The sequence below is a fragment of the Passer domesticus genome, chromosome 4 (genome assembly GCF_036417665.1).
Source record: "Passer domesticus isolate bPasDom1 chromosome 4, bPasDom1.hap1, whole genome shotgun sequence".
Taxonomy (NCBI): Eukaryota; Metazoa; Chordata; class Aves; order Passeriformes; family Passeridae; genus Passer; species Passer domesticus.
Window position 1 is genome coordinate 23,644,792 of NC_087477.1, and position 18,045 is coordinate 23,662,836.

At 41.4% G+C, this 18,045-nt stretch overlaps 1 long non-coding RNA gene across 1 annotated transcript; it reads left to right on the forward strand.

Annotated features, from left to right (window-relative positions):
* Nucleotides 1-13,576: 13,576 nt before the first annotated feature.
* Nucleotides 13,577-16,178, forward strand: LOC135299943 (uncharacterized). The gene is made up of 3 exons (XR_010361787.1): nt 13,577-13,997; nt 14,123-14,294; nt 14,380-16,178. It is a non-coding gene; the product is annotated as an uncharacterized LOC135299943 (long non-coding RNA).
* The last annotated feature ends 1,867 nt before the right edge of the window (nt 16,179-18,045 follow it).

Sequence of the window (18,045 nt, forward strand, 5' to 3'; positions counted from 1 at the left end):
CTCTAACTAGCTAATTAATAGAGCTGCTCTTTTTTAAATGTGAAAACTGCATCACTATACAGATAAATGTATGAACTCCAACATCTGCTATATTCCAGTAGAATGAAAATAGAAAAGGTTTAAGAATGAAAACTCCAAAGAAGTTAATAAATTTCCCATGATAACAGAGCTGACAATGATAAAGCTGAGAAGAAAAGCAGCTCTTTGAATATGCCTTAGGAGACTACACACACCGAGCCAAGGTTACTAATGTAAATGGAAAGCTAACAAACATTTGATGGCAGCTGGATTTTAATATAGCAGTGCCCTAAAAAAGGCACAACTACCATGTTTCAGTGTGATGCTAGGGAAGAAAAAAAAGGAGGTATACATCTTGGTAACAGCAAAATTGGCCCTTTGTCTGAAATTCAGTGATCCAAATCCTTCTTGCACCTTCCTTTTGGCACCTTCTGGAGCCAGCAGCAACCAGGCACATGAGAAGTCACCAAACCAGTTCAGCCAAACCAGTTCAGCCAACAACTTTGGCACTGTTTCTTTAGCATGACATGAATTAGAATGTTTGAAAACAAATACTGGCAAGGAATGAAGTTGCTTTCAAAGATTTTGATGGTTTCATTACATGCTCATGTAATTAACTGTTTTAGCCAGCTGGAGATGACAGATTTCTTGAGGTACAACGTATGTTATGTTGGACAACAGAGAAATGCTAGACTTAATTTGAGTTTAAGAGTATTAATACTCAGCAATTACTTACCCCAGAATCCATTCATTAATTACTTATGCTAAGTACCTGAATCTAAATACTTTGATATATGTCATAAGATTTAATTAACATTGCCCATTCATAAAGTGGTTGGGTTTGTTTATCCTTAAATTCAGAATAAATGTTGTTTCCCCTCTGATGATGTTCCTTGCTTTTCTGTACACTGGTTTTGTTATCTGTGTTATCCTAAAATAGAGTGCACATCTGAAAGTGAAATAATTTAGAGAAGCAACACTCCATGAAAAATGAGTAAGAAACCTACCTGCTAAAACAAGTAAAAACCAAGACACAGGTCTATCCATTTAAACATTTGTGTGTTAAAGGATTTACAAAGTCAATTTGCAGTTATTAATTGGGACAAATGGGGTATAGTTGAATAATCATTCCCTTACGTATTTCACAAGTTATTCTGCTGTTTGGGATTTTTTTCATTTTACCCAGTTTATTTTATCTTTAAGTGTCTGATATGTTCTCTACTTGCTTACAAAAGATAAGAAACACATAATGCAACTCCAGTGCAATCAGTGAAGCTAGATTCTTATTCTGTGTTTCTTTGTGTGACTAAATACTTTAAAAATTATTATGTGGCAGCTGGTATCTGAATTGACACTTAAAAACTTCTGTTACATGTCCATGAAGGAACTAGATGGTTGCTGAAAGGCTGATAAAATATGCTTGGTTTGACATGTAAATGATGGGTAATAAACTGTTTACCACTTACTTGCCTGCTTATTGAAAAGAATATGACAGCACCAAGAATAGTTAAGATACTCAAATATGAAGAACTGAATTCTTTTGAAAGTGCTGCCTCATTTGCAGTGGAATGCATATAAAAGCTCCCATAAATAATGTCATTGTACTCAGTCTAATTTAGAAGAGGATTGCCATTGCAGGAGTTCCACACAGCCTTGCAAAAACCCAAGTGCATGAATTGGTTTCTGCTGGTTTTCTGCACAAGCCAGGTAAAAGAACACTGACCTGGTTCCTCCTTCTCTCTGGCTGCAGTTGTGCAGTTGAGAATTTTTCCCCATCTTAAACCTCTTAATCCAGAGGTGCTGCCACCATTGCTGATGGGCTTTACTTTGGCCAGCAGCAGATCCATGTTAGAGCTGGCTAGCATTGCTTCCATCAGACACGGGGAAAGCTTCTGGCAGCTTTTCACTGGAACCACCCTGCTATATAAACCTAATGCATGAGCTCTCTTGAAACCTTTTTCTCTAAAAGAAGAAAGAATGCAAGTTTTTATTGTTATTATTATTGGCTTTGTAGATAGGAAAAACCCTTCTACATTTCAGCATTCACCAAAAAGTTGTGGACAAAGGAGGCTTTGAAATGCAAGTCTGTAACTTTGGGATGAGGTGGTTCCCAGTGTGATATCTACTGCACACTTAGTAAATCTGAAGTTTCTTCAGAAGTTTACAAGAGAATATTTCGGTGGAGGGAGATAAAAAAAATCTTTGATTATCAGAGGACAGGAAAAAGTATGAATCAATTTTGTGAAGCAGCATGGAAGGCCTACTCTGCTTATGCTCAAAACAAACAAAAAACCTCAAGTGCCCCCTCCCACCACTGGCTTGAAGTTCAGGCCTATCCCACCTCCATTCAATGTCTGGGATTAACCTTCCTCCTTCCATAAGGTAGCTGAGGGAAAATAAGTCAGAAAATGCCTGGTCACAGGTGAGTGCTGGCTGGCTCCTGAGCTACGTAGAGTTGCAGAGGTCACTACAGGGGGACATTGTCATGACCTGGTGAATATTAAGGAGGGTGATATTAATCACAACTCACCCCTCAGCCTTTTTGTTAAATCTGATAATTCTCACCTCTGGAGTCCAAGCCACAAAATTTGGTATCTCTTCATTAGAATCCTCTTTACTTTCTTCCAGCCCCCTGTTCTCCCTCTAAGCAGAAGAGAGTGGTATTTTATTTTGTTATTACAGCAGTGTGTCTACCCGAAAGAATGTAGAAACCAATACCATGGATGCAATTTCTGCACAGGTCCTGGCTGAGTACCAGCACATATCATTGTGCAGATTTCAGAAAAGTACAGAAGTTGGCTGTTTGAACATAAAAATGCAAAATTAGAGGTAAAGTTCAGAGTACAACAACAGCTTCCTCTCCCCTTGGAGGAAATTTCAGCTGTGGGCTCTGGGCAATTACTTAATATTTGCTTGTGATTGTGTTGTGGATCCTGTGGAAGGAGCTGCTCTGTGCTACCTGTCCTGAGGTAACTGTGAAGAATTTGGAGAGGGAATAAGGGACCAGTAGGTACTGGTAAGAATAAGGAATATTTCCCTAAGGAATATTTACAAATGATTTATCAGTAATTTTGTAACCACTTCCCTTCCATCCCATTACCTAGGAAAATCTATCTACAATAAAACAGATTTTGCAGCTGACTACATGTATAGGCAGTAGTTTTCTACAGAAAATTATATTTTGGATCTTTTCAGGTGGATATTCCAAGTGGTGTAGAGCTCAAAAACCAAGTGGAACTTTGTGAAATTTTCCTCTTTGCTTAAAAACAGCCACTGAGAGCAGTCATGGAAAACATCAGAAATCGATTGAAAAAGTCACACAGACAACAAGCCATGCACATGCAGAGCTATGGCAATGGGATAACAACTTCAGTAGCAACTGAACTACAACATGGGCTACCCCAAGAGTTTCCAATACAATTAGTGTTTTACTTTGCTCTTCATTTGATTTGCAATTCAAATGTACTGTTACATCCAAGATGGTCTTGATAACAGCATTTCTAGGGATTTGTGTCATTTTGTTAAATGTCTTATAGGAATTCTGACATCTTTTCACACTTCAGTGCTCACTTACCTTGATGTAGCAGAAAAGATATGTGAAAGTGGATCTGTTCCACAACCGAAACTTCTGTTAAACATGTGCTGTTTTTAGCTGACACGAAGTTAATTTTCTTCATAGCAGATAGTATGGGGCTGTGTTTTGGTCAACACGTCAGACGTTTAAAAATAGTTTTTGTTCTAAAAACCTGCTACATTTTTTCTTAGTTTAGAGATCAATGTATCAGAGATATGCTAGAAATTAATAGTCAGGAAGAAGTATGTCTGCATGAAGAGCTTTACTTCTAATTTTAGGGGTGGAAATTTGTGTTAGAGAAGGCCTTTAGAACACCATACAAATGAAACCTGCTGCATCAGAGAGGATCATACCTGTGTTTTATACTGCATGTTCTCAAATCTGTTCCTAAATCTTCCAGAAACCTAGTATATTTTATAGATATACTCCTAGCTGAACTCCCATCCTGTTTGCCACTGCAGATGAAGCTATCTGTAGAACCTTATGTATTGATTTAAACTTTACTTTTAGACATTACACTTGAAGGGGTGGAGACACCCACAAACAACCTTTGTGGCAAGGATTTTGAGCTTATGAAAATTTTAATAAACTACTTCAGTGTTACTTTTTAACATGCATAACGAGCAATAAGGAATTAAAGGAACCATTCCAGAAAGAGTTTCATATCAGAAGGGTCAAAACTACCTTTGGAAAGAAGAAACAGTTAACAAACCAAAGATGACAGAACGAAAGAAAGATGACAACAGTGATAAATCAGAAAGGGAATAAAATATGCCTGTACCTATGATTGAAAGGGGAAGAATTTACTTAATAGATTCATGGAGAAAAGTCATTATCTCACAGCTAGTAAGTATGTCAGTGTTGCATACCATGATGGCCTTACTGAAATTAATTATTCTTGAAATCTCTATTTTGTCCTAAAAAGAAAAGAGTAGGATGTATTGAGTGAATCTTCCCAAATAATTTGTTGGGAAATACACATTTCAAGTACTATTATATGCTACACTAAAATACAAAAAAGCTGCTTTGTGGGTTTTTTTTCCTGTGGAGCAGAAGCAGAATTGTTAGCGGCATATAACCACAACAGGAAACAACTTTCAGCACTTTCATTAGTTTTTCTGGGTATGACTAACTAAGAAAGTGTTTCACAACAGGTTGGGCACCAGAGGCATTACTTAGTCTTTCGCAGTGCTGGGTAGTTAAGCATACTTTTGAAAATACAACACTATTCCATAAAATATCAGCTACAAATTATGCAGAGCAATCTGTAAACATAGCAACATACCAAAAAAATCCCCAAACTCCTTGCTAAGTAACTCGAAGGGTATCTTAAACTGATTCTAGGGTTGCAACAAGTTTAGGTATAAAACACTGAAATTTTCTATTAACAACAGCCAATCTTTTAACAAGTGAATATTTTTACCAGTTGGAAACTCTCAAATGATTCTCAGTACTGTTCTAGAGGTTCTGCAGGGATAAACTTAATTAGTTTTTCAGTAGAATTAATTTATGATTCATTATTATATTGTGTGTACATGCGTTATCAACAGTTTTGTTGTAGGAGCTGCAGGGGTCAGGATGGTTGGGACAGACGGAGACCAGAGATCTCTGAAGCCAGGTCTTGGGACTTGGGGTTTATTGCAGAGGGCCCTGCTTGGAGATGCCAGCCACAGCTTGGAGCAGGCCCCAAAGAGAGAGAGAAAGAGAGTAGTAGAGAGAGAGAATGAGAGAGCAAGGAAGAGTAAAGGGAATGAATGCTGTCACCGGCCAGGGGCTACGTACAAATCATGGACGAGACAGGACTGCTAGGAACGTGTCTTGAGCCATTTTATTTTCCAGCATCAGTCTCATTACATGGTTATGACAATGGGAAGATACCAGCAGCTCACATCACGCAGCAGATCAATAATTTAGTGTTACAACTTACTTTATAAGTTTTTTGACCAATCACACAAAGCAAAAGCATATTGACAGTAGTTCTATCCAAGCACTATAAGCACACGTACCTTTGGTTAAAACAATGCATGCTTATTTCTAATACAATACCTGTTTGTAAGCCTTAAAACACAATGCACAGAACTCCAATAATAAGCTTAGAACTTCCTAATCTCTTGCTAGATATACTCTTCTGCAGATTAGGGAGTTATTCTAGACGAGTATTAATACACAGAGCATTGTTCCTTTTGTCCTTACTTTTCTACTTTTTACATATTTTTTCTGCTAACTTATTTTATGGCTACTGCTTAGCTCTAATCACAGTTCTGCTGTCTCTGAGGCCTGCCTTTCACAGCTTTCCCAAAGCCTTCTGATTTTATGGATTCCCACAAATACAAGAGCGTGGTAAAGAAAGAATGAATGAATGGTTCCCGTTACAATACTATAAATCTTCTTCTGTGTTGAATATTCTAATTCTTACTAACCAATCTAATACAAGATACAAATCCTATAGCATTTACATACAGCCTATAAGAATCATTACATTACCATACTGTGTTACATTTTAAAAACTACTCTTTGGACCCCTTCTGCTCAGCTAGTAGGGTCTGCTCTGACCCTTGGACCTGTCTGCAAGGAGGGGGTATTGTTCCACCAAATGGGGATTATCTTCAGCCAGCAATACCATTGCTTTCCAGTTGTTCAGTAACTAAGGTATCTCAAAGCTTGCTTTCATTTCAATCTCGCTTATAGTTTCCATATTCTCAAAATCTTTTGCAAGGCAATTATATTTATGAGACTTTTCTGTTTCATCTTCCCCAACATTTTGTAAACCCATACTATTGACTTTTGTTTGTCCCCTTCTAGAAGCTGTCAAATGCCTAAGAAAAACCTGATGACCTGTGGGTCTTTTTCTTCCCCATTCAGAAGCATTCATAGGCAGCAACTGTCTCAAAAGTCCACAGCTCATAGCTCTTTACAACTCAGCAACTGCAGACAAAATTAAGGTTGAAAATAATGACCATAAAAAATTGTACTTTGGGATTTTTACTGTAGAAGCACAGATGGCTTTCACATAAAGACCAAAGTCTCTGTCATTGCATATTTTGTGGTGTGGGATGGAGGTTTAAGCACTCAATCTCTAAAATTTTACAAGTAATGTAGGAGAAATAGCTATTTTATATCTCAGAATTCAGCTTTTCTGGCAGCCTATCTATGCATGGAAGTGATATTTGTGTAGCCATGAAAAAAAGTCATGGAAATGCAAGGCATTAATCAAGAAAGTTGAGGTGGAAAAGTTTTGAAGGCAATCTGGCACAACAACTTCAGAAAATATTGGTTCAATTTTACATAAAATAATCACTAGCCCTAATATATTTCAAAACGCATATATATATATATATATATATATATATATATACTATATATATGTATACACAATAGAAAAATCTCAGAAATCAATTTGTTGACCTCTGAGAGAAAGGCAGCCAGAAATACTTTTCATTCACTGCACAACTTCCTGACTTATTTCATTTGTGTCTTGCTCTGAAAAGATGATTTGCTCTCAAGGCAAAAAGAGACACAGAGCTTTTCAGAGATTGGAAAGTCATGTGTGTCTGGATCAGATTGATTTTTTTTTCTTTCCTAAAAAAAAACAAGGAGGGGAAAGGAAGCAAGTTCTTGATACAGAAAGAAATTTCTGTAGAGATGAAGGCAATCTCACACTAACACAAACACAGGTATTACAACTAGGTGATTCTTAAGGTCTGTTTCAACACAAACCATTCCATAATTCTATTATTTTGGGTAAGAGAAGGCCCAGCTGTTGCTTGCATGTTTCAGCAAAGCAGTCACAGGCCTTCATGCCTATCTACATTTCTATAGTGTTTTGTTCTCTTACTAATTGATTTCTGGTGTATATAAATATCTCAAAGTTGGGTGCCACGTGTATGGTGCCAGACTCTTCAGTGGTGCCCAGTGAGAGGACCAGAAGCAGTGGCCAAAAACAAAACCACAGCAAGTTCCACCTCAACGTGAGCGTGGCAGAACACTGAAACAGGCTGCCCAGGGAGGCTGTGGAATCTCTCTCTCAGGAGACCTTCCAAGCCCACCTAGACACATTCCTGTGTAACCTGCAGGGTTGGACTACATGACGTCCAGAGGTCCCTACCAACCCTGAAGTCTTAGGTTACAATGTAAGATATAACCAAAAGTATGTGTTCTGTCACCATCTACATAAACTGTTGAGATACAGGGACAGTGTTCTTTATCCTCTCTATGTGTCACATGGGATAATTCCCTCTGGTTGCTATCTTAGCTATGGGACCATCAAGGTCTCCCAGCAGGACTCAGAATTACATCATCCCAGTGTGAAATGCTCCACCCAAGGGGAGGAGCCAAACATTCCTTCCTGGATATAATCTGAGAGGTGGAACATCAGAGGCAGCACTAGGCACTGGATTCCCAGAGGACAAGAGCTCAATACCCACCACTGGACCTCCAGAGAAAGACCAGACTTTCTACAGGATCACTGCTTTAACAGAATCACATCCATCACTCCAACAGGACCGTAGTCTCCATTTAATTGGATTGCTACCACCACCCTCACAAACAGGGTCTCAGGTCGTGCTCTGACAGTGTCAGTTAAGGCCAGTGTTTATGTACTATTGCATTTATTTTAATTTTTCTATTAAGTTGTAGTTCTGACTTGGAATCTCCCACTGATCTGCTTTGAAACTAGTACACCTAGAAATTCTGTGATTCTTTGATTGTTTCTGTAAAAAAAAGATCATGTAGTTGAAAATGCCTCTTGGAGTCAAATCTTCAAGATTCAACAGTTGGCTCTAAGCTTTAGACCCCGACCTCTGATTATGCCTGCAAAAGTATCTAACACCCTCTGTTCAGATCTGTGAGAGTCCTCAGTGTCCCCAGGAATATAAAGGGAACCTCTGACACCTTCAGATATCAAACACAACCTGGGCTGAGAACAACACTGAAGGGATCTCTGAATCAGAGCCACCCTCGGTAATCCTCTGTAATAGAGGACCATCAACAAAGTCAATTCCATTTAAGCTCAGAGCTGTGTCTTTCTTGGATTGAAATGAAGAAATAATGCCTTTCTGATGCAGAAGGACCTCTAGAGAGCATTTCTCTGCATCATCAGGATATTGAGACAGTGGTGTAGTCAGTCCATGACATTTAACATATACAAAAAACAGGAGGCCCCGTTACAGGTGGATAATGCGCAAAAGAGTTACATACCTGCTTCCACCACATTTCCTGTTAAAAACCAACCAAATAAAACCCCAACCTAGACAATTTGTAGAGAGGCATTTACCTTCTGATCCTCTCGATAATAAAGTGCCAGTACTAGCTCCAGAAAGCAGAAAAAAGCAGTGCTAAGGAAACATTGTTCTGAGCCAGTGAGGTTTTGTAGGCTGGCTGCCAGCTCTAGGTCAATCTCTCAGCATTTCCTGCCTGCTTTTCAGCAGCAGAGTATCAAAGTAATTAGAGAAGGAGGAGAAAAAAGGCAAGAAAAATAAATCAGTGGAATCTGGTAATCTGTTCAAAGAATGAAACTCCAGTGTAAAGGATAACCTGTGTAATCATCCCAAAATAACTCCTCAGAGTTATTTTGGGATGATTACACAGGTTATCCATTACATTACATTTAAGAACAAATTCAACTTCTTCAAGCTTGGGTCTGAAAGTGAATTATATTGATCTGGATTAAGTGACTACTTTTTTCCTCTTAGAATAAGATTATGCTCCAAGGAATTCTTTAGTTACAAATATAGTAGTGTAAATCCACACCTCCCATTACCTAAATTGACTTTCATGTGTAGACCTGTGTTTTGAAGAAGGACAAAATTAAAGATGATTATGATTAAAACTACTTTCAAATGATACTTTAGCAGCTGCATCTTAGTTCATGAACATGGGAGCAGGAATAATTACAAGGTTTAGGGATTTTCCTTGGATTACCAATCAGTAGACCTCAGACCAGAGTGAAAACAGTGACACCACGGGGAAGAAGCCACTGGCTTCTACCTGGTGCAAATCAAATTTATGCTGGGGTATTTCAGATGTGTCTCTGGACTACCATGATCTATATTTGAAATGTTGTATTTTGTGTCCACATGTGCCAGTATGGACAGTCTTCCTTTCCACTAATGGCCTTTATAACCAGAGGTGCCCACATTTTTGTTTCCAGGTGTTTACCCACGTGTTCACATGGAAGTTAGTGGTCTGGTAATGGCCAGAATTGTATAAAATATCTGTAGGATATTTTCTTGGGGGAGATTTTCATTAATGCCTCGTTCTGCTCTATTGTCTGTGGCCCTGAAATATTTATTCAATAAAGCTGCGCTGCCTGCTTAACAAATTACATCTTTCAAACTTATTTATGAGGGATGACAGATGGGGCTACTGTGCAGGGGAACACTGATGGATGGTGGGAGCATATTACGACACCAACATGGCATGAAAAATTACTCTTTGATTATTGAGAAGGAAGAGGCCTCTCCTAGCACAGGTAAACTGCTCCACTCTCCATTATCTACTGCACCTCCATTGTCCTCATTGCAAAAGGAAGGACTGGCAAATCAGGGAAACATTATTGCTAATTTGCATTTAACCAGCTTATAAAAATGCGTGTACCAAAGCTCAGAGGTTGTGAAAAAATACTTATTTACAAACCACTTGGCAGAAATATTTTCTTTCTCGTAACATATATTTCAGTGGTAAGCAACATCAGAGAAAAATTGAAACACTTCATTCCTTTGAATGTTTAAACCTCTTTTTAACAATTACATTAATTCAGACAGCAGCCAGGTCACTTCCATGGGCTTTGCTGTGCTGCCTGATCCACAGCCTTGCCCTTGCTCCTTTGAATCTGGATTTCACAGTGCATTAAGCAATCTACCCACCCCCACCTGTGCATCCTCTTTGTGAAGCTGTTCTCTCACCTCTCACAATCTCCAGTAGCACCTAGGCCTGGGTAGAAGCTGGAAAAGGGCGACCACTCCACTTAGCATGAAAATACAGCTTTCAATGTCACTGTGAACAGAGGATACCCAAAGACAGGGCAAATCAAGCTATGCCTTCTTCTCTCACTGAGGCACGCAAAGCTTTTTTCACTGCAGAGTGAGGGAGGTGCATTTGGAGAGAAGTTATCCTTCCTCTGCAAGAAATGGAAACCTTTGCCTGGCAAAAGAGGGATCCAGGAGAGGATGTTGCACATCCTGACTGTTCTGCATGCTGTCTTAGGATGCAAATGCAAGATATGGCTGGGGGTGTGTGTTCTGTGACCAACTGTTAAAACCAGGTGGGGCAGTTTGCTTTATCTCTTCCACAACCCATCCTCCCTCCAGGGAGATATCTGCTGTTAATGGGCTATTGAGTCTCACTGCATGAGTGATAAAATTGCATCATCTCATTGGGAAATGCTCCTCTCAGGGGGATGAGCCAAGCATTCTTACCTGGAGATCATCTGATATTTGGAACACCACAGGCAGCCTTTTTTACTGATCGTTTGTTTCAACAGAACCACACCTGTCACTCCAGTAGGACTGCAGCCACCATTCAATTGGACTGCTACCAACACCCTGACCCACAGGGTGTCAGGCCGTATTCTGACTCTCTCAGTGTTATTTTGTATTACTGCATTTTTATTTTTATTTTTCCTAATCAAGAACTGTTATTCCTACTCCCACATCTTTGCCTGAGAGCCCTTTAATTTCAAAATTATAATAATTTGTAGGGAGAAGGTTTACATTTTCCATTTTAAGAGAGGCTCCTGCCTTCCTCAGTAGACACCTGTCTTTTCAGACCAAGACACATGCCCAGCAACTGAATATCAGGCTTGGAGGCAGTGCTCACTCATCTGTGAGACTCAGCAAGCTGAAAAGAAGGTAGCTCCTCCACGCGTCAGTGACCTTAAATTTCAAACAAGTGAGGCAGCGAGCTCAGGAGGAAAACAAGAACCACTGTGGGGGCAGAGAACCTGTTCCTACAGAGACATCAGCCATCAGTCAGACACCCCTGCAGCGCTACTGTGTGTCAGTGTGACCCCTTTCCTGATGGGTGTCCCCCAGCCCTCCCACCCGTTGACTCAGGGAATGCCATGGGTCAGTCTTTAAAGGATGATCACAGGGAATGATGCCAGGGATGTCACAGCATCCCCATGACCATCTGCTCACTGGATGCAGAGGCACATCCATGCCATGGAGGCATCAGGACCTCTGGCAGGGGGACCCCAGCGCTGGTTTTTTTAATGAGATTTCACTTTCTTGTGCCCACCAGGGCTGTGATGTGCAGGGGGAAAGTGATTACTTTTGAGGTGGAAAAGCTATTTGGAGATGTACCTGCAGAGAGCATCCTGCTGTGCTGCATCAAGCATGATGAGATCTGTCAAAGAGTCGTATTTCCTTCCTCTTCTAAAGGACAACACCTCAGAAATATCAAGCTAAAAGCTTTCCCCTCTCTTCCTTGTCATTAATAGCAACTTTGATTAGCTACTAGCCCTAGCAAGACATCTTTTCATGTAGCTAACATACAGACTACCTGAGAACATGTATAGAAAATCTTATTTACTTGAATGGATGACTCAAGGACTATGTGCAGGGGCAGTGTGCTCATCCATAATTCTGTTGTTTTGGTCCTGACTCCCAGTATTCTGGGCACTGGTGAGGAGCTCACAAGGGGATGGGAAGGGACTGCCAAAGCTGCAGCAAAGCAATGCTCCCTGCCTGGCACACAAAGCAGACCAATTTACTGGACAGGGTGTTGGCATGCCTACCCTCATCCTTGATGTTTCCAACAGCTTGGACACATCTGAGTGTGCCTTTTCTTCTCCCCTTGCCCATGTGGGTAGCAGCCTTTGGCTGAGTCCCATGTAAGAAATCAGAAACAAGGAACAAAGACTTTTCCAGAATTAATTAATGGGAACAGGTAACTCTGCCAGCAAAGCATTGTCTGGCAGTAGCTGTGCCAGACCACCAGTGCCCAATCTGCTCACTGCCAATTCATTCCCTTGTTTCTCCAGATGAGGTATTTCAGATCTGCCTCTACCGCCCTTGGACACAAACCATTTGGCGTGCCTGGCCCAAGGGACATGTGGCCACCACAAGCTGCTGCTACAGTGGTTCAGCCTGCTCTGGCACCACATCAGCTTTCAGAGATATGAGATTCATTTTATTTATTTTCCAAGGTCCTTGGTGGTGCTGTTGCCAGATGCTCTTTCAGGTGCAGCCTCAGCACCTGCAGCAGACAGATGTTTCTGGCACTGGGATGTTCTCCCCTGCCTTCATCAGCACCTCTGTCCCAGTTCCCTGGCTAACCACAGCTCAGAGATCAGCTGCTTGTCCATTGCATTGGAACACACTGCACAACTGGTGCTAGAGGGAGGTTTTAACTGCACCAGTCCTGGTGAAGCAGATCTGTCCCTTTGAGCAAGTGAAGCTCCTCCTGTGGAAGCTCCTTTCCACCCTCCTCTGCCTGACAAGCTCCACAGCTGGGCACTGTGGCTGATCCTCCACTATGTCCCTGGCTTATGGTTGTCCCCAGACCATTCCTACTTCCACACAGCCCAGAGTCACATTGCCCTCAAGGACAAAAGATTTTTCCAGATACAACCATCCACTTTTAATTTCTGTCCAGAATAATTTCTCATTCTTTGAGAAGGGACACACTACATATCGAGCCAGACAGTCCCTCTATCCCTTTGCTAATTATATACTTTCCTGGGGAGGATAAAGAAATCTGTTTCAGGATAAAGAAATCTGTTTCTGCATTACCTCTAACAGTTTGGGGTTTTTTTTAACTCACTACCCATAACATTTATTATATATCTATTTATTTTTAAAAAGCCCAGCTCCATAGTTATGATCAGGAGCGTATCTGGACATACCTATGATTGTACAACTTCCTCGTTAATCAGCCAATGACTTTGGCTGGGCTGACATTTTCCTGGCTATTTTTGGAGCATGACTCAGATGCTGCGCTACGGAGCCGGCAGAAATCCCTGTGGGCTGATGCCAGAGCCTCATTCAAAGCTGTGCTGAAGCATCACTTGAGAGGCAAGGGGACTCAAATAGGGAAAGGATTTTGTTCACCTGCCTTTGGGCTTTCTTTAGAAAAGCAAGTAAACATGGAAAACAAGATACTATGGTGACATAAAGGGATATTAGGAACTGAAAGGGAAATAGTCTTACTTGGCTCTGACAGGAATATTTCCAATACATTTTTTGGCTGGTGGATAAAAACACCAAACCTTATGAGTGCCTGCTCCTAGATGTGCTGCTGAAAACCCAGAAGACACATTTTAAGGCTTTTTTTCCACAGCCAGTCCTATGAGTATTTAACTGAAGCCTGTGTGAAAATCTGTAGCACAAGTCTCAGCTCCCACCTGGCCTCGTGACCATTTGTTGCTGTGAAGAGAAGACCCACAGAAATGGTTAATGACTGTTTGGTAAGATCCAAGGGTACAGATGGATATTGGGGTTGGGGGGAGAAAATGGGGATGCAGGAAGAAAGGCATCAGTCTTTTGTGGTCTGCCTTGTTCTCATTAGTAACTGTTATGTGTCACTTCACAGAGGGCTGATGGAGTAACTTTGGGGGCTTGTTTTTAAATCCCTGTGTGGCCTCTGAAACCTGCCTGTTGAAGCAGCATATCACTGGAGAAGAAGCTATTCCTGTGAGCCAGATTTCTCTTATGAAGGATGATGCAACATGAGTCCTCATCAGTCAGCTTTAATGCAAGTTAAGGTAGTCAAACCTTCCCATGAAAAAATTCCCTGATTCTTCCAGTCACTGGATTTTATTTTTAATATTTTTTTTTCCTTTCTAACAGCAGAATATATATTTGGCCTGAAGTGTAATGGACACTTTGCTGCATCCTGGAAAGAAAGAATCTAAATTGTTACATGTTACTTCAAACCAGTAGCAAGGCATCTCAGTGCTCAGCCTGGATGCGGGTACCTTGGGAGCTCTGTGAGGGTCTTGAGGCCAGAAGCCCACCCTCCAACTTTTGAAGAACCTAACCCTCTCTTTACCCTGAAAAAAGGAAGAAATAAAAGCTGTTTCAGCAGAATCTTCAAAGTAGGCTGTTCTAGTGCACAGAGCAATGGTGCTTAGGGAAAGGTTGAGCTATGTCCTAGCACTCAGCTCTCAGATTCTGTGTCACCTGGGTTTGCTGGACTACTGATTACAGTCATGTATTAACTATGGCTTGGAATTATAAAACATGCTTTCCACTACAGCTCTGTAACACACCATAATTAAAACGAACCATTTACTTTTTGTCATGGTGCTACTGATCCCACCACACCTTCCCTGCTACCTTGTGCTATCCGAGTCTCAGCACCATGGTCCCTGGCTTGCTTTGGGATGCCAGGCTGTTTATCTCCCTAGCAGAAGCAGGGTTTCCCCTTGTTTCTTTCCCTCTTAGCTAGAGGGAATGTTCTGATTCTGTTCTGATAAAGTTCTGATTTTATTTCATGTGTGAGCTCCCTGCTGGCACTGGAGTGGGAGGGAGCTGGATGAGCCCGTGGCAGGGGCAGGGGTCTCCAGAGTCAGCCCCACTACATCGATTTCTGTCAGCCAAGGACCTGGCACTCAGCCTGTCCAAGGAAATGTTACCAGTTGCTCCAGAGTGAGACACAACACACTCATAGCACATATAACTGGGCATTGCAGCAATATGCAGGAATGGCAGAAACCGCTGGACCCCATCAGCCAACAAGTGAGAAGCAGAAAGCTTGAAGCCCTAAGGAGATTTTGTCATGGTTTGTTTCCACCCTATAATTATTTTAATTCTAGTTAGTACAACTACAAACATTACATGTGGCGCCATCATCTTAAGCAGTAGAAAATCCCACAGATCAATAGGATACTGCATTATGTTATTTCCCTTCATTGCTTTTAGGTCTCACATCTTCCAGGCCTTTATCTCAGGCAGAAATAAATAACTACATAACTGTTTTTGCAAGGGCATTTTACACATCCCTTAAGCTTTCTCTACAAAACAAAACCCATTTTCATATCCATCTTTAATGGGGGTAGAAAGTGCTTAGTATCCTACAGTATTTATGACTCTCTAGGTGCTTCTTGTAGGAGATATTGGATATTGGACTGACTAGAAGTGCTCAAAGCAGACACAGAACACAAGCTAACATGAAGCCCAGTGTGATTTCCATCTCCATCCCAGGAACCAGCTGTGAAGGCAGACATGGCTCCTCTGCCCAAGGCAGCTCCCCAAGATGAATTGCAAATAAATCTCCAATCAAAAAGCCCCACCATACTTCAAATTCATTCATATACATCCTAGAGAACCATCTTTCCCCACCTTTTTTTTTTTTGGTGATAATCAAAAACCAGGCCTGAGTTGCCTGAGCACAGCCAGCACAGAAGGTTGTTGCTGCAGAAAATAGCTCCTCCCGTGTGATCAGAATATGAACAGCTGAGAACTTGCGTTAAAAGCAGAGAAGAAAAAATGCTCTGCAAAACACAGCAAAGCAGCAAGGCTGCCTTTGACCAGAAATATGCTGCCAGCTCGTGGCTAGGGTACCTCACAGGGACACTGCAGAGAGGACTCCTGCCCTTATCCTTCATGGACTAATTAAAATGCTTTCAAGAGACTGCCCCCTGCAAAAGAAAAAGGGTCTGTTGGTTTAGATGATGCTCATATTTATCTGGTTTCTCAGATGTGTGCATCAGCAGCAGTAGGCCTGACTGGGGGAGGGGGGGGGGGGAAGGGAATTTTCTCTTGTGCCAGGACAACAGAAGGAAGATGAACCTTTCCACATGGCCTCAGGATCTGCATGGAGGAGTTGGCACTTCTCTTCCAGCTTCAGTGGTTGCATCAGCAGCACCAGCTCTGGGCCCAGTGGCACCACTCCTCTGCAGCACAAGGAACAAGTTGGGCAACTTCCTGGGATTGCTGGCACTGGCACAATAAAGCTGCAGCCATTCATGTACATTTTCTAAGCTCCTTTCCCAGTTTTCTTTTCACACCTGTTCCATGAACACATGCACCCAGAATCACCCTGGAGTTCCTTGCATACACAAAGCCAAACACTTGCTGAGATGAGCACATGAGATGTGCTACCTACTGCAGGCTGAGCCACCATTGCCTGGCCTTCCTGCACTTGCCCCTCTCCAAGCCACTGCTCCTGACGTGTAACTCAGCAGCCTCTTCTCCCTCCCCAGTCAGGTCTCTTGCAACAACCTCATCTCACTGCCACATGCACATCCTGCCCCTTCTTTCCTCCTCCTTGCTTCTGCGTTGCAAGCTGAACTGCATCGTGTCAGGTGTCATACATATATCAGGTTTTTCTAAATACCCTGCATCTATTTTATTTATTTTCTAAATACCCTGTAGCTACTTTAAGGGGAAATTCTTTAAAGCACATCTTGTCTGCAGCTGTTTTCATGTGATGATTTGCCACATGACAAGCCAAAGTCAGGTAAAGATGAGGAAACACAGCAGTAATGGAGAAAAGGCAGGGAAGGAGGGAAAATACTCCTGAGCATCAAGGCTTCTGCAGAAGCATTACCCAAGGAATGGATGACCTGATTGCAACCTCTCTGAATGGGAGTCAGGAATAATTCCTGTGGGGTTGGAACAACAAACTGGGACTGACCAAGAGGATGGAGGCTGAAAACTCATAAAAAGGATAGAAATCTATCATCATGTACTACAAATGTTGAAAACAAAGGTACCCAGCTGGCCTGAAGGCAGCTCGCAGATCTGGCTCCTGCTCCTCATCCTTCACTGATCTGGAAATAACCTGCCCTGGGGGCTCTGTCCTGCTGAGGTGCTGCCCCAGCCCCAGCTGCTGGTGTTCTTTGGCCACCAGCATCCCTTCAGCAAGAAAGTTCCAAACAGCACCTCCCACACAGCCCTGCTCAGCCTGTGCTTTCACAGATTACAGCTTGTGAAAAAAGCCAATCACCTGTTTTTGAAATTTTAAAAGTTTAATAGTAATAAAATGGTTATAAAAATAGTAATATAATTAGAGTAATAAAATTTGAACATTTGAGACTAGGACAATATGAGACAATGAAAACAAAGAGATACTGACGTCCAGGTGCCTTTTTCTGGGCAACACAAGCCCGAAAAAGGCGTTAACAGAGGATTGACCCTTAAAAACAATTGCCTGTTGCATATTCATACACCTCATACATGATGCATAAAGTCCATTCAAACACAGGATTCTGTCTGGTCACTGTCAACTTCTCCCTCTCAATCCTCATGCCGTCTTCCTGTCTCAGCAAGGTGGGAAGAAGTTAGTTTTCTGCTGATAAGGGAGCAATAAATTCCCTTTCTCTGAAAGATTTAGGTGTCCTGTGGCTTCTGTCTGGTGCAAGTCCTTTCTTAAACAAATATCTTACATAGCATAGTATATATTTTAACATTATGTTATAACCTAAAACTATATTTTATACACTACTTAAGAAAATTAATAAAGCATAACTTTCTAACATAATACAATATTCATTTTAATACTTGCGAAAA